This window comes from Mustela putorius, unplaced genomic scaffold (genome assembly GCF_011764305.1).
Source record: "Mustela putorius furo isolate JIRA1106 unplaced genomic scaffold, ASM1176430v1.1 tig00000738_pilon_pilon_pilon, whole genome shotgun sequence".
Taxonomy (NCBI): Eukaryota; Metazoa; Chordata; class Mammalia; order Carnivora; family Mustelidae; genus Mustela; species Mustela putorius.
Genome location: NW_025421463.1, coordinates 6922897 through 6944816, shown reverse-complemented (window position 1 = coordinate 6944816; position 21920 = coordinate 6922897). Strand labels below are relative to the sequence as shown.

The window sequence follows — 21920 nt, the reverse complement described above, 5'->3', positions numbered from 1 at the left end:
AGAGAGAGAGAGGAGGCAGGCTCCCTCCTGAGCAGAGAGCCCAATGTGGGGCTCTATCCCAGGACCCTGGGATCATGACCTGGGTCAAAGGCAGAGGCTTTAACCCACTGAGTCAACCAGGCGCCCCTATTCATTTTTTTAAAAAAGATTTTATTTATTTATTAGACAGAGATCACAAGTAGGCAGAGAGGCAGGCGGGTGGGGGGGGAGAGGCAGGCTCCCTGCTGAGCAGAGAGCCCAATGCCTGGCTAGATCCCAGGATCCTGGGATCTTGACCTGAGCTGAAGGCAGAGGTTTTAACCCACTGAGCCACCCAGGCGCCCCATGTATTTATTCATTTTTTAAGTGTATCTTGCAACCTTGCTAAACTCACTTATTTTTCATCATATATATATATATATATATATATATATATATATATATATATTGTGTGTGTGTGTGTGTGTGTGTGTGTGTGTGTGTAGATTAAGGAGGATTTTCTATATAGATGACTATGTTGCCTGTGCTATAAAGATAGGGTTGCTTCTTCCTTTCCAATCTTTATGGCTTTTATTTTGTTTTCTTGCCTTATTGCACTGGCAAGGATTTCCAGTACAAAGTAGAGAAAAAGTCAGATGGGACATTCTGGATGTGTTTTAAAGATAAAGTTAATAGGACTTTCTAAAGGGATTGGAGTTTAGTGATTATCATGAATGCTGACTTTCCTTAGCTGGAGAGAGAGTTGGTGGCCACAGAAGGGGCCTGGGGCTTCAGCGGGGACAGTGGGGATGGTCTGTAGGTGGTGGGAGTCAGAATGTTGTCAGGAGGCCCTTGCTCAGCAGAGGGGAGAGGTGGGGGGTGGGGACAAGGAGACTTTGCTCTGCATCTTCCTTCTTCCATTTGGGCTTAAACGTGAAAAGACTCAGGATTTCATGTGATTTTCTTTTTTGAGGAGGGGAGACAGTCTAATGGCGATTTGCAGACCAGCCCCCAAAAAGGGGGGTTAGCACTCCTCTGTCGCTCAGAGCTAGAGTCCTAGTTTCTAGTGTCTATCCCGGAGCAGTGGAGTAGACAAGAAAGAGTCCTGGATTTGGAGTATCCAAATACTCCTGGCTCTGGAAATGCTGTGTGATCAGAGGGGAGACCCCAGGTGGGCCTGAAGCTCCAGCACCACAATGATCGCCACCACCACCACCACCACCACCATTATAATAAAAACGGCCATAGCTCTCAAACCTAACAAAACCGTGTGCCAGGCTCTGTTCTAAGTACCTTATTTGTCGCATCTTGTCTTCCCCAGTACCTGTGAGGTAGGCATCACCATTATTCTCATTTTAGTGATGAAGACTTAGTCGTGGTGAGATGGGGGAGGGGGTCCGACCCCCACCTCTGCCCCAACGGCCTGTCCTGTTTTTCTGCTTGTGCTACCTGCCCCCAGAACTGTCCCCACCACCCTTCCCACCACCTGCACAGCACCAGCGACATCAAGCCCACTGCCTGGGCTCCCCCATCCCATCCCCCACGCTCTCCCAAATTAGGGACCATGTCTCCCTCATCCCCTCAGCCCAGCATCTAGCAAGGGTCTCAGCAGCCACGGGGGGTTCCAGATTATAGAGGTAATTGTGGGCGCTGGCCACACCCTTGGGGGTCGCCAAGAAGGCCTCCTGCCACGAGGTCCGAGACCTGCCCTCCGACGAAGCCCCGGGCCTGAAGGCATCCCGGAGCCCGCTCGTCCCTCCGCGGCTCCTCCCTCCGCGCCGCCACCAGCCGGCCCCAGGACGCTCCAGGAAGTGCTGTGCGCGACACCCGCCCCCGCCGCCACCTCCCAGAGAAGGGACCATTGTGTCCGAAGGGTTAACAAGGGATGAGGGATGCGAGGCAGGGGCCCTTTAGCCATGATGCCCTCTGACCTTTCATAAATCAGAGGGGCTGGGGGCGAGGGGGCTGCTTGGCAGGACTTGGTGGGGCGGGGGCTTCGAAGCAGCTGCGCGCGACGTTGACATTGTTCCCACCATTCTAAGTGCAACAAATCCCTCTATTGTGTTCCTGGTTTATCTGGTTCCTCTTGTTTATTAGCTGGGCTCCTTTGGCCGCGGTTCCAGCCCTGGGCGGGTGGAAAGAGTGCTGGCACGCACCGCGGGGGGAGGGGGCCGGGAGGGGGCCGGGAGGGGGCCGCCGTCAATGCCCGCATTGTTCCCGCGCTTTTTGTTTCTACTGTAATGACATGTTGGAAGAGAGAGAGGAGAAAAAAAAGACGTGAGTTGGGGAGGGAAGAGGAGGGCAGAAAAGAAAGAGGGAGCGGGCCCTGGTGTGGATTGATGTCTGGGCCTGGGCGGATGTGCCGGCAGCTGGGGAGTCCGTTGGGTGCGCGGAGCCAGGCCGGGGTGCAGGCGGTGGGGGGGGGAAGGGGGTGGCCGCGTGAGGGGCCATCAGCCCTCCCCCCCGGCCTCTGCTGCCTGGCACCAGGTCCCCCCACCACCCTCCAGCCCTCCTTGGGCATCTGCGGGCTGTGCCAGAGTGGGACAGGTGCTGGGATCTGGGGCCCTCCTGCCGATGTGCCCCTGCCTGGCTGTGCCACCCAAGGCAGGCCGCTTAGCCTCTCTGGGTCTTGGTGTCCAAGGTCTGCCAAATGGGGGTATTGGGCGAGAAAGGCTCTGCTGGCATTCTGGCGATGGTGCCCTGTCCTCCCCAGTTCTGGGTCTATACTTCTGAGCCCGGGGCAGAGTGGAGACACACTCACACCAGACGCAGGGCCCAGCACTGCTCCCAGAAAGACAGTGCCCAGGACCAGCTCGGCAAGGCGGGTCTCCTCTCCCATTTCGGTCTAGTCTGGACAGCGAGGGGGGTGCTGTGAGAGGACTGAGCCAGGGAGGATTGGAGCTCCGGTCCCACCTGGCCGGGGCGGGTCTCTCCCTTGCCCGGGGGCAGGACTCAGGGGCCCTTCCAGTGGCTGCTGGGTTGAGGGGGGAGAGCGCAGGGACCTGAAGGAGGCACGGTGCGCCCTGGACATCTCGGAGCAGGCAGAGCCCTCAGAGCTCGTGGGCCTCTCCCTGCCACTTCCTGTAGGCCTCCCTGTGGCACCAGGCAGAGAGTCACCTCCGCCCCACCCCCCACGGGCACACTTCACACATGGCTCCTTCTGTCCTTGCCCAGCCCTGACTTTGGGGAAGTTCTTCCTAAAACCTGCCTCCCTGTAGCTTCTATACTTTGGTCCCGGCGCTAGTCATTGGAACCCCGTGGAACAAGGGAAGCCTCCCTGGGAACCAGTTTCCTCACCTATAAAAAGGGAATCATAGGTCCCTTCCTGCCACGTAGCAAAGGCCATCATGTGGATTGTGTGGAGAGTTCTCCAGATCTTCTCAGACTTCAGCTAGGGCTTTCTGTGCTTTAGAAAGGAGTGAGGACCATTCCTCATGTGAATAAAGGCAGAGTGTTTTGAGATTGGCTTAGGGCTCGGGCTAGGATCAGGACACTCAGTCTGGGGGCAAGACCAGGGCTCAGACTGGGGCCAGTGTCTGGGCTCAAGCTATAGCCATGGTAGAAGTTTATTCAGGAAGAGGGTAAGGGCTTAGTTTGGGGTCAAGATCAGGGGTCAAGATCAAGGGTCAAACTCAGGCCAGGATAAATGTTCAGTCTGGGATCAGGATTAGGGTTGTCTAGGTTTGGAACAGGGCTCAGTTTATAGACAGTGTCAGAGATTGTTTATTTTGGAATTAGGGTAATGGCTCAGTCTGGGGTCAGGGCTCAGGCTACAACCAGGGTGTGTATTTTTGGGGTCAAGATCAGGGTCCAGTCTGTGGCCAAGATCATTTTGGGTTTAGGATCAGGCTGCTGGCTGGGGTCAGGGTCAGGGACAGGCCTTAGGCCCAGGTTTGATGGACAATGTGAAGCTAGGGTCAAGGCTCCCTCTGCGGCTGGGCTGGGGTCGAGGCTCAGCAGTGATGTGGATCAGGACTCGGTTTGAGACTCTGTCTTAGACTGTTCTTGATCCGGGCTGGTTTTTGCATCTTGCTCCCTAGTAGCTCAGTCCATCGAGGTTTTCCTGGCTGACTCCAGTCTCTGGAAGTCTGCCGTGGACCTGGCAACATCGGCGTGTGCCAGGAGAGCATAGCAGGGAGAGCATGAAGAGGAGGGGGCCCTCTCTCTGGCTAGCCCAAAGAGGAGGCCAGGGAGTGCTGTGTGTGAGAGGGACTGGAGGTTGGCCACAGGGGACAGGTTGGCCTCTGGGGGACCAGGCTGGCCTGGGCAGGTGAAATCCTGACTTTCCAGGGGCGTGAGAACCAGGCCACTGGTCAGGGGATTGCCAACAGACTTCTGGGGGTGGGATGAGGTGGGGAGGGTAGAAACAGGAGAGAAAGAGCGATCTTGGGGGTGTCTGGCCCTTCCTCCCGTGCAGACATGCTTTGTAGGGTGACAGGTGACTGTGCGTGTGGACACGCGTGTGTGCCATGCGTGCTGGGAAGGTGACTGTGGGCGTGGCTGTATGGAAGGACTTAGGTCTGGGGGTGAGCTGGTGATTGCACGTGCATTCAAGGGCACGTGTTTGGTTGGGGTCAGGGCCAGGATGGGGGCAGGCTGACGCCAGGCTTCCTCCTCTCCATCCCTCCGTCCCCCGAGCTGCTGGCGCCCCTTCTTCAGCCCCCAGCCTCTGCATCCCGTGAGGGTCCAGGCCATCCCACATGACTGGCATCCGAGCCCTGGATCAGCCATCAGCTGAGAGCCTGGGACCCAGCAGGAGACACGCAGGGCCAGCCCTTTCTGGAGCTGTTCCTCACCAGGGACTTGTTCAGGAGGCGAGGGGCAGGGAGACTCTCGGCTCCAGTCAGGGTCATAACCGCACACCTTCCCTCCCAGATGGTTCAAATACAGCTAATACTGACACTCCCTGCAGGAATCTGCCCCCGGGACGGAGAGCAGCCGCAGGCGAGCAGAGAGGGAGCCCAGGGGAGGACCATGGTGGGCAAACAGCGGGGACTCCAGCTAAAGTCAGGCCACTGTCAGGGAGGAAGTGGCACCCCTCTTGTGGGAGGTGGGGGGCAGTCACCTCGGTCTCCAGCGGCCTTTTAAGAAGGTTGGGGCCAGATCTACAGGATTCCTGCTACCCCTCTCTGCAGGCCCCTTGCCCCGGCTTAAGAGGGGGAGGACGCCCCTTGGAAGTCTCTGCCACCATCCTCTGTGTCGCTCTGTGTCCTCCTCCTCCTCCCAGCATCCCCCACCCCTGGGCATTCTTTCTGGTCTGCAGATTGGCTGCATATTCACAAAGCCGGGAGTCAGGGTCATTATAGGGTGTCAAGGCCAGAAGGGGCCCGAGTCCCACACTGGCACGCGCGCAACCAAGTGAGGGCTCCTTGGGGTGTGTCCGGGCCTGCCCTGCACTCACGACTGTGCACTGAGCCCCACTGTGTACCAGGCCACAGAGGAGAGACCTCAGGGAACCCTCTGTCACCCGGGGCGGGGGGGAGGCCAGGCTAGGGGAGCCCCGGCTGCAGAAAGGGACCTCGAACTAGGTCTGTAACTAGGAGGAATGGACTAGGTGCGGTGTGTGTGTGTGTGTGTGTGTGATGGGGGTGGCCCCGACCTTGCCGACAAAGAGGGAACTTGGCTGTGGGGCCACCTTTGCCAAGCTCTTCCTCATGGTTTGGCAAGAGGCTCTCCAGTAGGAACAGCACAGTTGTCGGGTTAGACCAGGGGTGGCGAGTCTTGGCTCTGATGCTTTCTAGCCCTGTAACCCGGAGAAGCTCACGGACCCCTCTGAGCCTTGTTTTATCCCCTATAAAAGCAGGGTGCCGGCCGCTGTCTCCTGGAGCCACGTGCACACGATTGCCTCACTTGTCCCATCTGTTAAGTGGGGTCATACGACTGTACTCCTCTCGTGGTCTCAGCAGCTAACTTGGACACATGGGCACAAAAGTCCCAAACGACACAGAGATACTCTTCACATCAGAGTTCGTTTGGGTTCTGAATCTGGATGGCAAGAGTCAGATGCCAGGGTTCAGCTCCTGAGCCATCAGTGAAATCTGTGTGGTTCCTGAGTTTTGGATGGTGAAAGATATAAAAAAGATTTCTCAGAGTCTAGTTAGTTCCTAAATCAGACCTCGAGGCATATCTGTTTGTTTACAAGTTACATACAAGTACTGTGATATTAAATATAAGTTAAGTTGAAGTTTCAAAATCACGAGAGTAAGAATAAACATGGAAAGCAATGCTGACATTTTCTTTTCGCACTCACTGGGTCCTTCTGTGTTTCTCCCCCGATGCCCCACCTTTCCAGAACATTCTTGGTCTGAGGCTGGAGGTGCTGATGGGTTCCCCTAGAGGGCAGGAGGACCCTGGGGGAGCCTAGTCAGAGAAACACCATGTGCCTCTGTCCGACTCACCCCAGCGCTGGGGCTGGACATTCGTGTTGACATCTGCCTGAAGGAAGTCGGTGATGTCTGTGCGGCTGTTTCTCTTATTCACAACCGGGTCCACAAAAGAACAAACTTTCTTAAAATCTAACGAAAACGTCCTCAAAAAACTCTGCCTGGTGCTTTCCTCCCCCCAGCAGTAAAATCGGCACAAGATGACATTTACCATTTTGACCATTTTCAAGCGCGCCGTTCAGCGGCGTCAAGCACATTCACAGCGTTGCACAGCCAGCATCGCCGTCTGACTCTAGAACTTTCTCATCTTCCCAAATTGAAACTGCCTGTTCTGCCCCCCACCTGCAGCCCATGGCAACTACTGTCCTCTTTTGTCTCTCTGAGTTTAACCCCTCTGGACACCACATCTCAGTGGAGTCACACGGAGTTTGTGTTTTTGTGTCTGGCTCCCTTTGCTGAGCGTCAGGTCCCTGGGGTTCGTCCGTGGTGTGGCAGGCGTCCGAATTCCTTTCCATTTTACGGCTGAGTGATATCCCGTTGTCGGTATGGACCACATTTGGTTTGTCCGTTCACCTGTCGATGGGCGCTTGGGTCCTTGGCACCTGTTAGCTGTTGGCAGCGATGCTGCCATGAACACAGGTGTACAATGATCTCTCCCAGTCCCTGCTTTCCATTCCTGGTGACTTTTATAGACAGAAGTTTTTGACAACTTCTCCCATGGCTTGGCGTCTAGTTGATCCCGGTTTTGTAAACGTCAGTGGGTCACGAGGACTGTCAGAACCGTGTGCGAGAGCGCAAGACGTTATGGGGCTGCGGGGAGAGGAGCCTGCAGGGAGGGACAGACGGGGGGCGACTTGGTGACTGTCTCAGAGTTCCCCAGACAGACTCGTCGTCGTGGAGGGCAAAGCATGAAGGGCGGAGGAGGGGTGGCGCAGCTGAGCAGGTGATTGGGTCTGGCTGAGGAGCGGGCATGGGTTGAGGGGCTGCGGGAGAGAAGCAGAGAGAGCGTGGCTGACCCAGCTCCAGAATGTGGGTTTCTCCTGGAGGGAGGAGGACGACTCCAAGACCCTCCGACAAGTGTGGAGGAGCACTAGGTAGGACTTCTCCCCGGGGTCTGGTTCCGCTGCAGGTGCCTTCTTGGACCAGCCCGAGCGGAGGCCTCCACCCCACAGCACCTTTGTCTCTTCTCGGGGTCTCCTGGCCCCTTGGAGGTCCCCGGTCTCTTCCCGGTCCCTCCGGCCACATGTGAGCACCTTCTCTGGGGTGCTTGACCTCTTCATGCATTGGACATTCTGAGGTTTAGCTCAATCCCCTTTCCCCAAAAAAAGATTCCATAAGTGATCCCTTTGCTGCAGACACACACACACGCACACCTGTTCCCACACTCGTGTGTTCGCACACACGTGCATGTGCACAGGTACTTGCACACATGCACAACACACCCGTTCCCATGCACGCACACACTCATTCACAGCACCCCCCACATGCGCACTCACACACACGCCCTCACGCATGCGCACACTCACAACGCCCACACTCACACACACCTATGTGTGCAATCACAGCTCCCACCACTGTGTAGCCTCCCTTCTCCCCTGCTCTCCCGTCTGCGTCATTGCCAGACTTTTCTGCGGGCCAGAACCAACTTTCACTGAGAATCCCCAAGGCGTCAGACAGTGGGTGTCGGCTCTTTCCACTCCCCGTGACAGCCTTCCGGGGTGGAGAGCGTCACACCATTGTACAGATGCACACACTGAGCCTCGGGAGCGGGTGGTCCCACAGGAGCCACTGGGTCTCTTTTCGTGGCAGCTCCGTGTTTTTTCTGTGTCATTAACTCCCCGAGTCAAGTTGGCAACCCCCCCCCCCCCAGGGCCAGGACCACATCTGCTCCTTCTGTGTCTCCTACGTGAGCTGGAATTCTGGAGATGCTCAATGAATTCTTGTAAACCAGTGACTCTGAATCCTGATGTCGAGGGGTGGTCTCAGAAGCCCCTTATGCTGTTCCGCTGCCTGGAATGCTCCCCCTCCCTTTCAGGGCCCAGTCTGGGGGCTCTTCTTGGAGCCCCCTACCCGTCCTCTGTCCTCCATGTTGGCGTCACTCTCTTTGGAGTCACCTCTCCTCGGGACGGGACGGTCATGGTAATTGTTATTTACTCTTCTGTCTTCCCTGTGGGATAGGAGCTCTGTGGGATAGGGCTGTCTCTGGTTCACCTTTGGGAGCCCAGAGATGCTCCAGAGGCTGCACCCTGGAAAGGAAGTGCTTTGCATGCATGTTTGGTCCAGTTCCCCACTAAGGGTCCTCCCGCTGCTCCTGGGAGAAGGCTTTTGTGGAGGAATTTTTCGGGTGCCTCTGCCTGTATCCCCCTGTTGTCCCCAGGCATGTCGGCCTTCAGGGGTACCAAGCTGGGGAGGAAGTGGGGTTTAGTCGGTGCCCTTGTCCATCCTCCTGGGCACTGAAGCTCTCAGTGGGCCACCCCGCTTCCTTCTCTCTCCTTTATGCCCAGGGCAGCTGGCTTAGATGACCTTGGGGCACCAGGGCCCCTTCCCCTTCAGCAAGGACAAGGCGGGGTGCAGGTACCCCAAGAGCTGGGACTGCCCCTTTCTCTGTAGCCAGCCAGCACTCACTCTGCCATCATCCAGCCACCTCCTGGGCCTCAGTTTCCCTGTCTGTAACACCAGGGCTTGTCTCCCTGAGCCCAGGGCCCTCCCCAGCTGTGCCCTCCTGCACCTGTGAAATTCTGAGAGCAGAGGCGGGAAGGAGAGATGGCCCCTCTTTCCCCGCCGCCTCTCCCTGTCCCCCAGGGTCACCCCAAAGCCTCCCCCTCCCCTGACTCCCTGGAACTTCCCTGCAGCTGCAGGCCTGGTGAGACAATTGGGTGTTTTAGAGAAATACATTTTTGGGCTAATTTGCCATGCATAAGTGTTTCTCTTACCCTTTAAAGGCGGAGAACAAAGAGGCCTTTCTGCACCCGGGCAGGCTGCTGGGGAGGGGACCGCAGCTGTACCGGGCCGGCGACCCTCCTCCCTCCCTCATCCCTGTGAGCGCCCCACCACGCCGCCCACCGCCCCCCCCAGGAGAGACAGCCTGGACTTTCCCAGCCTCCCCCAGCCCCCTGCCCTGCTGCCTCTGAGGCCCCTCTGGTCCTGCCCCACCCCAGCCCCCACCCTCCCACCAGCTGCCCCAGGCGAGAGGGAAAGCCTGCGTGGGTGAGGGGATGGATGGATGGATGGATGGGGAGGGGGCATGCCCGGGGAGAGCGGCTTTCTACGAGGCTCGCCAGGGCGGCCAGGGCCTGGCTGGGTGCGTGCCAGAGCTCCTGCGGGTTGCGGGGGGCAGTCACGGGGTGTGGGATGGTGTCAGTCATCAGGTGAATCACCAGTGTCGTGGGGGGGATGTGGCGGTCTCTCCATCCACTCATTCCTACGTTCATTTGTCCATTCCTTCCTTCAGCTAGTCTCTGCTGTGCTCCCACCGTGTGCGGGTCTCAGGGCACCTGCATCCCGGAGCAGCAGTGAGGCGCTAATGATTCCAGCAAAGCACGTGGGGTTCCGTATTTCCAAGGGGCAGCGGCACCTAGGGGGGCCGTTGCTCGGGGACAAGGCTGTGGGTGCAGAGGTGTGGGAAGCAGGTGCTTCGTGCTGCCTGCTGCATAATGGAGGGCCACGGAGCTCCGTAGCAGCTCCCCTTGCTGGCGGTGAAGGTCCTGAACGCGGCAGATTCAGCATCACGCCCTCCCAGGTCATGGTTCACCATCATCCCTTGCTCAAGCCGTTCCTTCCCCTGGAATGCCTTGCTCTCACTCTTGGCTGTTTGGAGGCCACACCTCTCCTCTTCTGGAGCCGTCTCCTAGCTCCCCATCCTCCTCTGTCAGGGATGGCCCCCTCAGCAGTCCTGTCTGTCTCCCCCAACACATTGAGAGAGCCCCGTGGGCGCGCACACATCCACACAGGGCCCTGCTCTCCCCCTGTCTGCACTTTCCCCCCATGTTCGTGGGCTCACTGAGGGCAGGGGCCTTGGGTGTCTTCCCAGCAGGCAGCGCAGCGGGAGAGCACAGCCCTCTGTGCTCAGGAAACGAGCGTGCAGGGCTGGACAGCCCTCGTCTATACTCAGAACGGCAGCGGCCACTGTTTGCTGAGCACTTACGGCGCCAGACCCTGCGGGTGACATTGGCTCACTCACGAAGTCGTAGCCCCTGTGGGAGGCGGGCGCTGCTACCTACCACTGCTCTGCAGGTGGGGAAACAGATCCAGAGGGCTTGAGACTTTGCTAAAGACTGACTGTCTGGCTCGCAGGGGAGGAGGCGTGAGAGTCCTTGCTCTAAACCGCTGTATCTGGATCCCACAAGAGCCCCTGCTCCCTGGGGTAGACTGGCAGACGCTGGCCTCTCCTTCCATCCCTGGGCGCTGCCTCTGCCCCACGTGTGCCTGAGAGAGGGCGAGACACCGAGGCTGAATGGCAGCGTGTCGCCCCACAGTGGAGCCATGTAAGGCAAGGCCAGCCAGGGCAGGAGGCCAGGGCTGCTGCTCTCCCGCTGCCACAGGGGCAGGCGTGACCTTTGGTCCTTGGACTTCAGGACCAGCGAGGGCTTCAGAGCCCCTTTCCAGCAATCTCACTTGGTTTCCTCGAAGTCAGCACACCCGAGGGCACGAGCGACACCTCCCAGGGCTCCACGGGTCAGCACAGGGCGACGGACACGGGCTTCGCAACCCTCTGTGAGCGTGTATATGTGCACACCTCTGCACGTACACGCATCCGTGCCCGGGTGTGCCCAGGTGTGGGTTGGCCAGGGCATGTCTACCTCGGGGTGATCAGAGATGGAGAGGCTGAGACTTGAGGGAGGAGAGTGGCTGCATCGTCACCCGGAAGTCTCGGAGCGGGATCGAGAGGAAGGGGCAGCCCTCTACCCCTCACATGCTTCCGAGTGTACAGATCCTCCGAAAGCTGGAGCAACGCAGGCAGAAAGCGAGATGTGGCTGTTTGCCCCGGGGGGTTGAGGGGGAGCCCCGCTGCGAGGGGCAGGCGGCTCTGGGCCTGTCTGAACAGGGGCTCTGAGACTCACCGAAGGCTTTGTAGGCCTTGGCTGCGAGCTCCATCACAGTCCTTGATGGGCAGTCGTGGGGGCTGACTGCGTGCCTGGGGGCAGGGCTGGGGGTGGGTGGGCCCGGCCTCTGCCCTTGCAGAGGAACCTGTAGTCTGAGAGATCTGTTCGAGGATCTGAGGGGTGAGCGGTGTGGTCTCTTGGGTGTGTATTTGTGGGGGGGGGGAGTGAAGGCTGCTGAGGGAGTTTGGGAGGTTAGGGAGGGAGATTTGAAGGTTAGAGACTGATAGGGAGAGGGAGGGCCCCTATTCATAGAATCCTAGAATGTAAGTCCTTTGAAGATGACCTAATTTGAGTCCAGTTTATGCAGAGGGAAACTCAGGCCCAGGGACAAGGGATGCCTTGCCCAAGACAGCGGAGTCCATTTGAGTCCATTCAACAGGGATTTCCTAAGCCTATGGGGCACCAGGCAGAGGACTCAGCCTTAAATAAGGGCCCATCTTGCCTCAGGGGGCTGTGGTCTGGTGGGGCAGTGGACACACAGACAGATAAGGACCGTCCAGTGCCATGAGTGTGACCATCACAGGGTGTACAAAGCAGCTGGGTGAGGGGGAACGGAGGACCATTACCTAGGCAAGACTTCTTGGCAGAGGTAGCATCTGGGCTGGGCTTTGAAGGATGAAGAGTTCAAAAGGCCGAGCAGGGAAGGAAGGCATTAGTTTCCAGGTGACCAGGTGGTTTGAGTCAGTTTCTGTTTTTGCCACCCCTGAAGGCGGCCACCAGTGCGTCCTGCATGGGCACCCCATTCTCTTGGAGACCCGAAGCAGGCTGGGACAGCAGGGGGGTTTTGGGGTGTTTCTGTCCTGAGGCGGGGGAATGGATTCGGGGTTTCCCAGGGCTCCGGGTTTAGCCTGGCTGCAGGGCCTTGATTTGTCCCCCTTCCACTCAGTCAGAGAACATTGCCTGGGCACCCGTTATGACTAAACCTTACCCACTGGGGAGGATTGCGAGAGGCAAAGAGGAAAGAAAGGCATTCCAGGAGAAGGGAACAGCACGAGCAGAGGTATGTTTGCTGGAACACAGAGGTTTATTTCATGACTATCTTTTGTTTTGTGTGGCTGGAACAGGGGCCATGAAGGGAGCAGTTCTAGATTCATCTGGAAAGATCTTCCACTGCTGGAGCTGGAAGGCTCTAGCGAGGAGTCTGGGCTTTAATCGGTGGCAAAGCGGGAGATGCTAATTGATTGTGAGCAAGAGCAACTCCTTCAAGAGCCCAAGACCATGCTGGGAACTTGAGAGAACCCAGAAGCCTCCCGGGGAGCCAGGAGATGGCCCCGCTAGACACGGTATGCTGGGAAATGCTTGACAACCAGCTCTGTTGGGGCAGAGGGTGGCCCTCTAAGGATGGATTTCCACAATGTAAATGCTCCCACCAGGGCTAATTTCAAGCTTCCCAGCTGACATCAACAGGCTTAGAATGTTCCAGAAAATTTAACAGTTGGCTCTCCCATACCGGTATGAGCTGACTCCTGCACACCACGTCCCCCGGGATGATCAGCTGTCATGTCCAGTGCTCAGCCCCCTTCTCTCCAGGTTTACTTCCGGTGTGCCCTTCATGCGGGAGCCCAGGGATGGAGACCTACCTGAGAGGTTTGTCCATGCTCAGTGGGGTTCTGACTGAGCCCCCAGGCCCTGTGGGTTTGAGCCTTGGCTCACCCAGTCCCATGCTGGATGACCGCAGCCCACCCCTCACTCCTCTGGGCTGACATGATGACACAGAGGGGAAGTGTGGGTGGCAGAGAACAGAGCCGGGAAGGCCTCAGGGGGCTTGAGTCACCGCTCTCTGGGGGTAGGGACCAGCCCCACCCACCCCCAGCTCATTCGCCTGAAGATCCATCAGCTCACCAGCTGATGCTGGGGCAGGAGGGGACCTTCGGGGAGAGAGGACAGGGGACAGGGTGGGGGCACTGAGAGCCACGTGGGCTCCAGGCTATAGACCACCAATGCCTCAAAGTCTGCCAGGGCAAAGCGGGTTTCTGGGCCTTGATACAAGTTGGTTCCTTTGCCCGGGGCCACCCTCTCCCTCCCTGTCTTTTGGCAAATTCCTGCTCAATCCCAGGCCTCAGCTTCAACACATCTCTTCCAGGAAGCAGGGCCTAAGAGCCCAGGACCCGTGAGGCCATGGATAACCTTAGTCTTTCTCCAGCTCATCTGTAAAATGGGAACAATGGTACCGTGGAGCCTGTGGGACGGCTCCGAGCGTCACGTTACTCCTTAGTTACTGCCTCTTCCCCCATGTCCCTTCCTAGGCAAGCTTGGCCTCTGAGTCCCCACCGTGCCTAGCGGACACACCTTCAATCAGGTGGTAATCATGGCCATGTCTGTCTCTACCGCCGGACAGTGAACCCCTGAAGGTGGGGATTGGGTCTGAGTTGCCTTGGGGGGCTCCAGGGCACAACCCGAGCCCAGCCCGGGCACCAGCCTTGCCCTGTTTTTAGGTCCCTGGCCTTGGCTCCGACCCCAGCCAGGTCCCTGGCCTTGGCTCCGACACCGACCCGCTCAGGGTCCTGGCTCAGTGGCTGCTCCCCACAGAGACTGGGTTTCCTCGTGTGTGACCTGGATGACCTCTGAGGTTACTTCTTCCAGCCCCCAAAGGCTGTGAGTCCCTGTCCCAAACCCGAGTCACCATCCCGCCCCCTGGACCAGCACCCCGCCCCCTCCGCTTCCCTGCTCCATCAATGGCTCCGCTGTTCTCCAGTGACCCAGGCGTGAAACTTCAGAGTCATTTTTGACTCATCCGCCTTTCTGTCCCCTCACGGCTAATCACTAGCCACGACAGTTTTTCCTTCGAAATGTTGCTCATATCCGTTGTCCCCTCTGGTATTCTGGTCCCCTCGGTCTGCCGCTGGGATGATGGCGCCCACTTCCTGACCGGCCAACATCCTCTCTCCTCCCGTCACGGCCGTCTCCCCAGCAGAGCTCTGGAAATGCCACCCCTGTGTACCCCCCACCCCGGGAAAAGCACACCTGTCCCCTGGCAGGGGATGAGCTCCTGGGTGTGCGCAGGAGAGACCGGCCGGAAGGGAGGTCTTGAGAGGAGAATGGGGTGCACGCCCCAGGTCGCTGTGGCTTGTCTCTAAGCGCTCATACACTCATCTGGTCGGGGGACCCAGCGCTGCGTGCGAGGCAGGGACTCTGTCACACCCGACAGGCCCCATACTGTGGGGTGTACAAGGGGCTGTGGGTACTGAATCAGGGGCCTCGGCCCTGAATCAGGAAGCTTCACGGGGGAAGTTGGTTCTTCAGAATGCGGATTCCGGCCCGGAGACAGCCTGTCCGTGGAGCAGTCAGAGGGCCGGGGAGGTGCTCGGGGTGGCGGGTGCTGGGAGGGGTGAGGCTGGCAGGGTGGGAAGCGGTGAGGTGAGGCTGAGCAGGGCTGGGTGGGCTGGGGAAGGGCCCTGGCTGTAACCTCAGCGACCCTTTCCTGCCATCTGTAATTCAAGTCTCCTGCATAGAGCTGACGTCCCTGGCAGGGTCCTCTCTGTGACAATCAAAGTGATAGCCTGTGGCCCCACACTCTACGGTTCGCACAGTGCTGGCCTTCTCCGGCTCCTGGTCCTGCTTTACCAGCCCCGCGAGGTGGCACCGGCAGCTCGTCTGTCACTCCTGTTTGACAGATGAGGCAGCTGAGGCTCAGAGAGGGGAAGGGGCTGGTCCGGGGTCCCCAGCAGTCCTCGCCCGCAGGAGGCTGGCATTTCCCTGGCCCCGGATGCCAGCTCTAGGGGTTGAAGGGAGGGAGAGAGGGGCTTAAGCTCCAGGGCCCCTGTCCTCCTGGGGAGGGGCTGGCTCCGTGGGACCCAGACGGGGGACAGGCCAGCGGCTGGGAGGCTGGGAGGGAAGATTGCTTCCATGGGTCCTCAGCAAAGCAAACCCCGCCGGGCTGGCACGCCCCCTGCCTGGGCGCCCTGGGGCAGGAGTCTGCCGGGGGGAGCAGGAGGGACTGGCTGGCGGATTTGTGTTTCCACTTGATTCCCTTAGTTGTTTTTCCAGAGCTGTGGCAGGATCCCGAGGGGTGGGGCGGAGGCGGGGAGACCTCAGGAAGGCAGGAAGGCGGGGGGGGGGGGCGCCCCCACCGCCCGCCCCCCATGTGACTCCTCTGACTGACGACAGTGCCACATGGAAGGGCCTCGAGGCTTCCGTCCTGCGCTGGCAGGACGAGTGTGTGACGTGGGCCAGGGCGCTGGGCCCATACAGGGTGACTTCCCGCGTGACCTGCACTGTCTCAATGCTCTTTCCATTGGAGGCCAACCCCTCCGACTGTGGGGTGGGAGAGGCCCGTGACCGTCACCTGACCCCCATGTCCAGCACAAGCCCAAGGGGCAGGTACCTAGGGCCAAACGTGGGCAGGGCCGGGGAGGTGGTGGTGCCCTGAACCCTGGGATTTTGCTCTCCCAGTTCCCCTCCAGCCTGTCCGGTGACCCCTTCTCAGCTCGGTCTGTTGTCCACAGCCAGGACCCCTTCCTCCTGCTGCCTCCCAGCCGCATTTCAGGCCTGGCCTGGCCTGAAGTCTCTCGACTTCCCCAGGCCTGGCCACGCTGGGCTCGCTGTCCCTGCTGGTTGAGTTTCCTGCCTTCCACAAGTGCCCACACCCTGGTCCCTGGGCCCCAGGCCTGGCCTCTCCGCTTGCAGTCACCTGTGTGTCCTGGTCCTGTCTGCCCTTCTCAGATGGTGGCAGGAGGAGCAGGGGCAGCTACTCCTGGCTTTGGCATTCTGCTCCTGGCCCTTGTCTGGAACTCAGCTTCCTCCGCAGTGAAGCAGGGCTGAGGGGTACAGAGCCAGCAGCCTCCCAGCACTAGATCTGAGGAGACAGGGGCCTGGCACAGGGTTGGGGGGAGGCGGGGAGGTAATGGAAGCTCTCAAAGGAGCCAGCCTCACACCAGCTCTACAACCCTGGGTGAAACTGACATTTCCCTGAGCCTCAATTTCATCCTCTGTAAATTGGGTATAATAATAGTGCCTTCCCTTAGTACTGAATGACATGCTCCCGGGGGAGGGCTTCTCCACCTGGCCTGGGGTGAGGGAGGGCTTCCTAGAGAGGCCGCGAGAGGCCGCCCTCATGGCTCTGGACACGCATGGACAGAGCTCCAGGGAGGTGGAAAGCAGGAGCTTTAAGCTGAGACTGGGAGTGGGGGAAAGAGACCTGGGGCTCTGGTCCCGTGGGGAACAGGGGCTTTCCAGGACCTCACCCCAGTGTCCCCACCCTGCCTCTCCACCAGGGGCTGACGTCACTTCCTGTTCTGCAAGCTGGCTCCCTTCTCTGTGACTTTGCTTGTACAGGTCCTTCTGTGTCCAGGCCCTCCCACCTCCCTAATATGCACAACTACAGCTTGACTCTCCAGGAAGATTTCCCTGCCATGGCCATCTCCCTCCCTCTCCTGTCAGCACCGCCCAGGTGCTGTGTTGGATTATCTTGTAAATGGCGCACAGCCTGAAACCTAGCAGGAGCCCAGGACCTGCTACCCCTCCCAGAAGCAGTCTCCATGATGGCTTCACAGGCATCTCTGTGCCCAACCCTTGCTACCGTCCTATGCGGTCAGGAGGGCTAAGGGACCATCGACAGTTGATACAGTGGCCGGGGAGGTCCAGGGGGCTGCCCAGGGCCCACAGCAAGGTGGGGAGCAGACAGGAACACAGCACTCACTTGCACTTTCTCTCTGTGTCTCTCCATCTCTGTCTCTGCCTCTCTCAGTCACCTGCCCCCCAGCACAGAGCTCCGGGCTGGGGCCTAGTAAGGGCATGTTTCCTTTCTGTTCAGCTGGAACTCCAGAGTCTGTCCTGTCTCTGTTCGTCTGGGCCATGCAGCCTTCCTTCCCTCCCCGCCAGCCTGTCTGCTTTTGGAGGGTCCCCTGACACTGTCACCATTCTCTGTAGCCACTGCCCCACGCTACCCACCACTGCAGGCCTTGACCTGAGCTGAGCTGAGGAGCCCACAGTTGCCCTGAGAGCACACAGAGGGTGCAGGGAAAGCCATCACTAGGGGTGGGGAGGCGCTGCCCCTTTCCAGCTGGTGACCTTGAGCCATCGCTTGCCTCTTGGAGGCTTAGTCTCCACCACCCGTGCCCCCCAAGAATGAAGTGCTGCCTTTTTATGCTTGCAACAAACCTGCAAAGTGTGCCTGCTTTTACAGTGGAGGAAGCTGAGGCCCTGGGAAGCCAGGGACAGGCCTGAGCTGGGGGCTGGCCGGTGGGCCACCGAGCCTCTGCTTTGCTGGACCATTTGTAACATCTCAGCACTGTGGGACTCGGGGGCGGGGTGGGGGCAATGTTCTGAGAGCTCTTCGTTAGGCTGTAAAAACTCCCCAAAGAAGAGGCTCTGTTCTTCGAGCGGGGGTCAGGGTCCCTGAACCCCATGATTATGAACTGCTCCCGGCGGTGGGGGTCAACCTTGTTCTCTTTAGGAAACTGCCTGTTTCCATCCTCACCATGGCTGGTGCTGGGCCATCGCTAATTCAAAGAATGATTGGACTCTACTTATGAGGGGGTGGGTGACATGGGGGAGTAGCCACCGGGGATGGGAGCACATAGGGTATGGGGGGCTGGTGGGTCTCTAGTCCTCACCCTTGGCCTTCTACAGTTTATCCCTTGCATGGGAACCACGATGTCCTTGTTAAAATAGAACTCGGACCCCACCACTCCCTGCTCCAAGCTCCTGCAGGCCCCTCCCACCTGGGTTCCTCCAGCATCCCCCCTGCTCTGAACCCTGTTCTGTGGCCTCCCCGTGTGCCCCTTGCTCCCTCTGTTTTTGCCACTCTGGCCTCCTGGCTGCCCCTAGACCCCCTGGCACATTCCCTCTCAAGGTCTTTGCACATGCTCCTCCTACTGTCTGGAACATTCTGCCCCAGACATTCTTCTTCTCTTCATTCAGACCTTTGTCAAAGAGCGCACCCTTCCAGGGGCTTCCCCGATCACTGTTTCTGATGCACACCCTTCCTGTTGGTCCCTCCCTGACCCTGCTTTGTTTTCTGTCACAGAGCCTGTGGCCACCGGACATTAGCTTGTATATTTGCTGGTTTATTGTCCATCCTGACAAGAACATTTTCTCTGTTTTGTCCACTGCTGGAACCCCAGAGCGGAACAGTGCTGGGCACATGACTAGTGGCCAACTCTTACTTGTAGAAGGAGGGAGGAAGAGGGGGAGGGAAAATCCTTTCTTCTGCTTATCTATGGACTGCCTCCCCTGTGTGGCCCTGTGTGAGGTGCTTCTAGAACAAGTACCATCAGCAGGGCAGACAGCAGCTCACTTGAGCCCCGCTGACCCCAAGGTAGCAATGGTCATTAAGTGGGTATAGGTGAGGGGCCCAGAGTGCTGTAGCTTCGTTTTGCCTTATTTGCGGTATTACTGGATGTGGTCTCTAGGAGCTAGAACCAGGGTTAGTGGGTGGAGAGTGGGGGAAGGGGAGAAAGCTGGGTAGGGATGAGAGAGATTTAATTAAATTTGAGAACAAAATTTTCAAACAGGCCACACTGCAACAAGGAAGGGACGTCCTTGGTAGGAAATGTGCTTCCTGTCCGCAGAAGGAGGCAAGTGGGGTCTGGTGGCCCTGGAACCTGGTCCAGCCAGCCTGAGGACCTGAAGCCATAAGATGTAAGGATTCAGGGGAGTCCTCCCCGAGGCTGGGGTGGGCCAGGCTCTGGAGTTGGAGCAAGCATGGGTCACTGGTCTGACCAGACCGAGGCAGCAGAAGCCATGGCTCCAGTCCCCGGGTCCGAAGGCTGCTGGGACTTGGCCAAGCAGCCATATTGGGCCTCTGGACCTGGGAACCGCAGACCAGGCCTGGGAGACAGGAAATCGCCCCGCTCAGGGCCCGAAAGCCCCCTAGCATACCCTCACTCCCTCCCCACCTCCCACAGTGGCCTCAGGCCCCTGCGCCCCGCGCCCATGGGGTTAAATCTCTCCCTGTCTCTCTCTGCTCCAAGTTGTTTTCCAAGTGAAGCAGAGAATGGTTCTCTTGTTACCAACATGGCTTCTGGGCATTGGGTAATGCGCTGCCTCTTCTCCCTGCTCCACTCCACAAAGGGACCTTTTGTTCCTCTCCCTGCCCCTCTCTCTGGCTCTTCCCCGGCCCCCCACCCACCCCGACTCCCTCCTCCCCGCCTCCCGCCCCACAGTGCACCCCTGGGCTGCGAGGAGTGACCGTGGTCTGGCCGCGGTGCCCTCCCTCTCCCGAGGCGCCCAGGGAGAGAAGGGGCCTTGTGGCCACGGCGGCCATTTTGAGAGCGGCCATTCCGGGCGGCCCCTGGCTTCTGAGAGCTTGCGGGGTTGGGGAAGCCATAGCGGGGTGGCTGCGGCTCAACAGGAGGTCTTGTGGTGCACCTCCTATTCTCTAGGGAGAAGGGGGACCCTCCCACCGGCCGCCCCCACCTGGGCCGCCTCCTTGCACGGAGACAAGACACCTTCCCCCTTTCCACCATCTTGCTGGACCCGCACAGCAGCCCCCGAGGCGGGAGTGACCCCCGCCCTCGGCAGGTGGAGACTGAGGCTCCGTGGGGGTAAGTGTCTGTTCCGACCAGGGGCTCAGTGAGCAGGTGCTGCCGCCGGACCAAGCCATGTGCTCCCCCCCCCCAGAACCCCCCAGGAAAGAGCCCTCAGAATGTGCCCTGACCCACGGGAAACACAGATGGAAGCTTAAAACCAGATTTACTGGAATTTTTTTGGAAATGGAGTTGATGGTGCCCAAGATGGGAGTGTCAGGAAGCCGGTCAGAGGTTGAAGTGTCTGCTGTAAGGGAATTCAGTCTCTATCCATTGTCCCCCTCACAGGGTCCTGCACAGCGGGCAGCAACAGGCTGATGGCAACCGTGTTCAGATGAGGAAACAGGCATGGGGGAGACACACTGCCAGGACTTGGCACTCACCCAGCCGGCTCCAGCTCTGCCTGTCCCTTCCCAGGGCTGCAGCCCACCCTTGTAGAGGCCCGGGGACTTGGGGAGGAGATGTAGGTCGATTGTGGCAGCCCCAGCCACCCGGTCTGCAATCACAGGAGCCAGACCCTGAGGAGGCTGTGCTCAGGTGCTTCCAACACCCACCGATTCAGCCATCTCACTCTGTCGCCACGTCTCCAGAGCCCTGAAACAGACCACCTGCACCGTGCCAGCAGGGGGCACTCACCTATAACCATCGAGTGGGGCAAGAAGAAGCAAGAAGAGGTAAAATGGGTAGATTGGGGATGGATGGATGGGTGGGTGGCTTGGGAAACAGACAGAGAAGGGAGATTTATTCAGAGTTAAATGCATCCCTGGGCCTGCCCTCAAGGAGCCACACTCTAGGAGGAGAGACAGCTCAGCCAAGAGCCAGCGTGCTGTAAGACAGGGCGCCTGCGAGCTCACCACTGGCTGGGAGGTTGGGGAAGGAAGGCTTCCTGGAGCAGGTGACCAAGGATGGAACCTGAAAAGATGAGGATGAGTGAACTAGGCAAAGAAATTGAGACAGAAGGTGGCAAGGGGCTGGCATAAGGAGAAGGTGAGTGGTGTGTGATGGGGGAACGGGCCATACCCGCGTGCCAGAGCAGAGTGGGGGCAGGGAAGGTAGGAGAGGTGGCCAGGGGAGGAACTGTGTGGGCTGCCAAGGGTAGTCAGGGGGGCTCCTGAGGACTAGAAGACCCCGAGAAGTTACATGAACTAGATCCTGAGGGCAGCAGGGTGGTCACTGAAGGATTTTCAAGGGGTCAGGTTTGTGTTCTAGAAAGATCATATGGGCTGGGTCTGTGCCAGTTTGGTTTATTACTCTTTTCCCAGCACCCAGCTCAGTGCCTCACATATAGTAGGTGCTCAATAAATGTTTTGAATCAATACATGAACACCAACAGTGTACTTCGAGGTCATGGTTCACACTAGTTGTAGGACCCTGGGCTTCAGCTCCCTCATTTGTGAAATGGGGGTAAGGACACCTGTCTCCTGGGGGTGCCGAAATGGTGAAGGGTTGAGGCTTGTGACGGGCTTTGTTCAGTGTCCCGCATGGGGCCCACGCTCCATAGCTGGTAGCTTTCTGCCTTGTGCACAGGGTACGCCGGGGGGGCGAGCCCGAGGCCAGGAGCAGGTGGAGAGGGGCAGGGTCACCCTGGCGTGGGGGCTAACACCAACGCTGATCAAGGGCTTAAGCTCTTCGAGAATTTTACTCTTAAAACCCTCAAAACAAGCTAACGAAGAGGGCATTATGGTCACCCCTGTTTTATTGTCCAGGAAGCCTGGCACAGAGAAGTGAAGTGATTTGCCCAAGGCTGGGGGGGGGGGGTTGAGTGGGATGGAAGGGCTCTGGACGCCAGGGCCCAGTGACCCCTGAGCTGGTGACAGTGGCAATGGTCTGGGCAGCCACGGGGGGAGGCGGCCCAGTCTGAACGGTTGGACCAGAAGGTGGGGGCAGGCAAGGGGCGGGGAGGGAAGCATCAAGCCTGCCCCTCGTTTTCCGGCCTGGGTGGCCCAGCAGAAGTTCATTCCATTTCCTGGGTGAGGGACACTGTGGGACGGGCAGGCTAGGGGAGGAAG

The 21920-nt window shown here is 58.8% G+C and overlaps 1 long non-coding RNA gene across 2 annotated transcripts in view; it reads left to right on the top strand.

Annotated features, from left to right (window-relative positions):
* Nucleotides 1-21229, top strand: part of LOC123393086 — a 46525-nt gene extending 25296 nt beyond the window's left edge. The window contains exons 2-3 of one of the 2 annotated variants that reach the window (XR_006607814.1): nucleotides 18898-19024; nucleotides 19768-21229. This is a non-coding gene — a long non-coding RNA (uncharacterized LOC123393086). Of the gene's footprint in view, nucleotides 1-18897 lie in introns of both variants that reach the window. The other variant, XR_006607813.1, reaches the window with a different exon arrangement.
* Nucleotides 21230-21920: the final 691 nt, after the last annotated feature.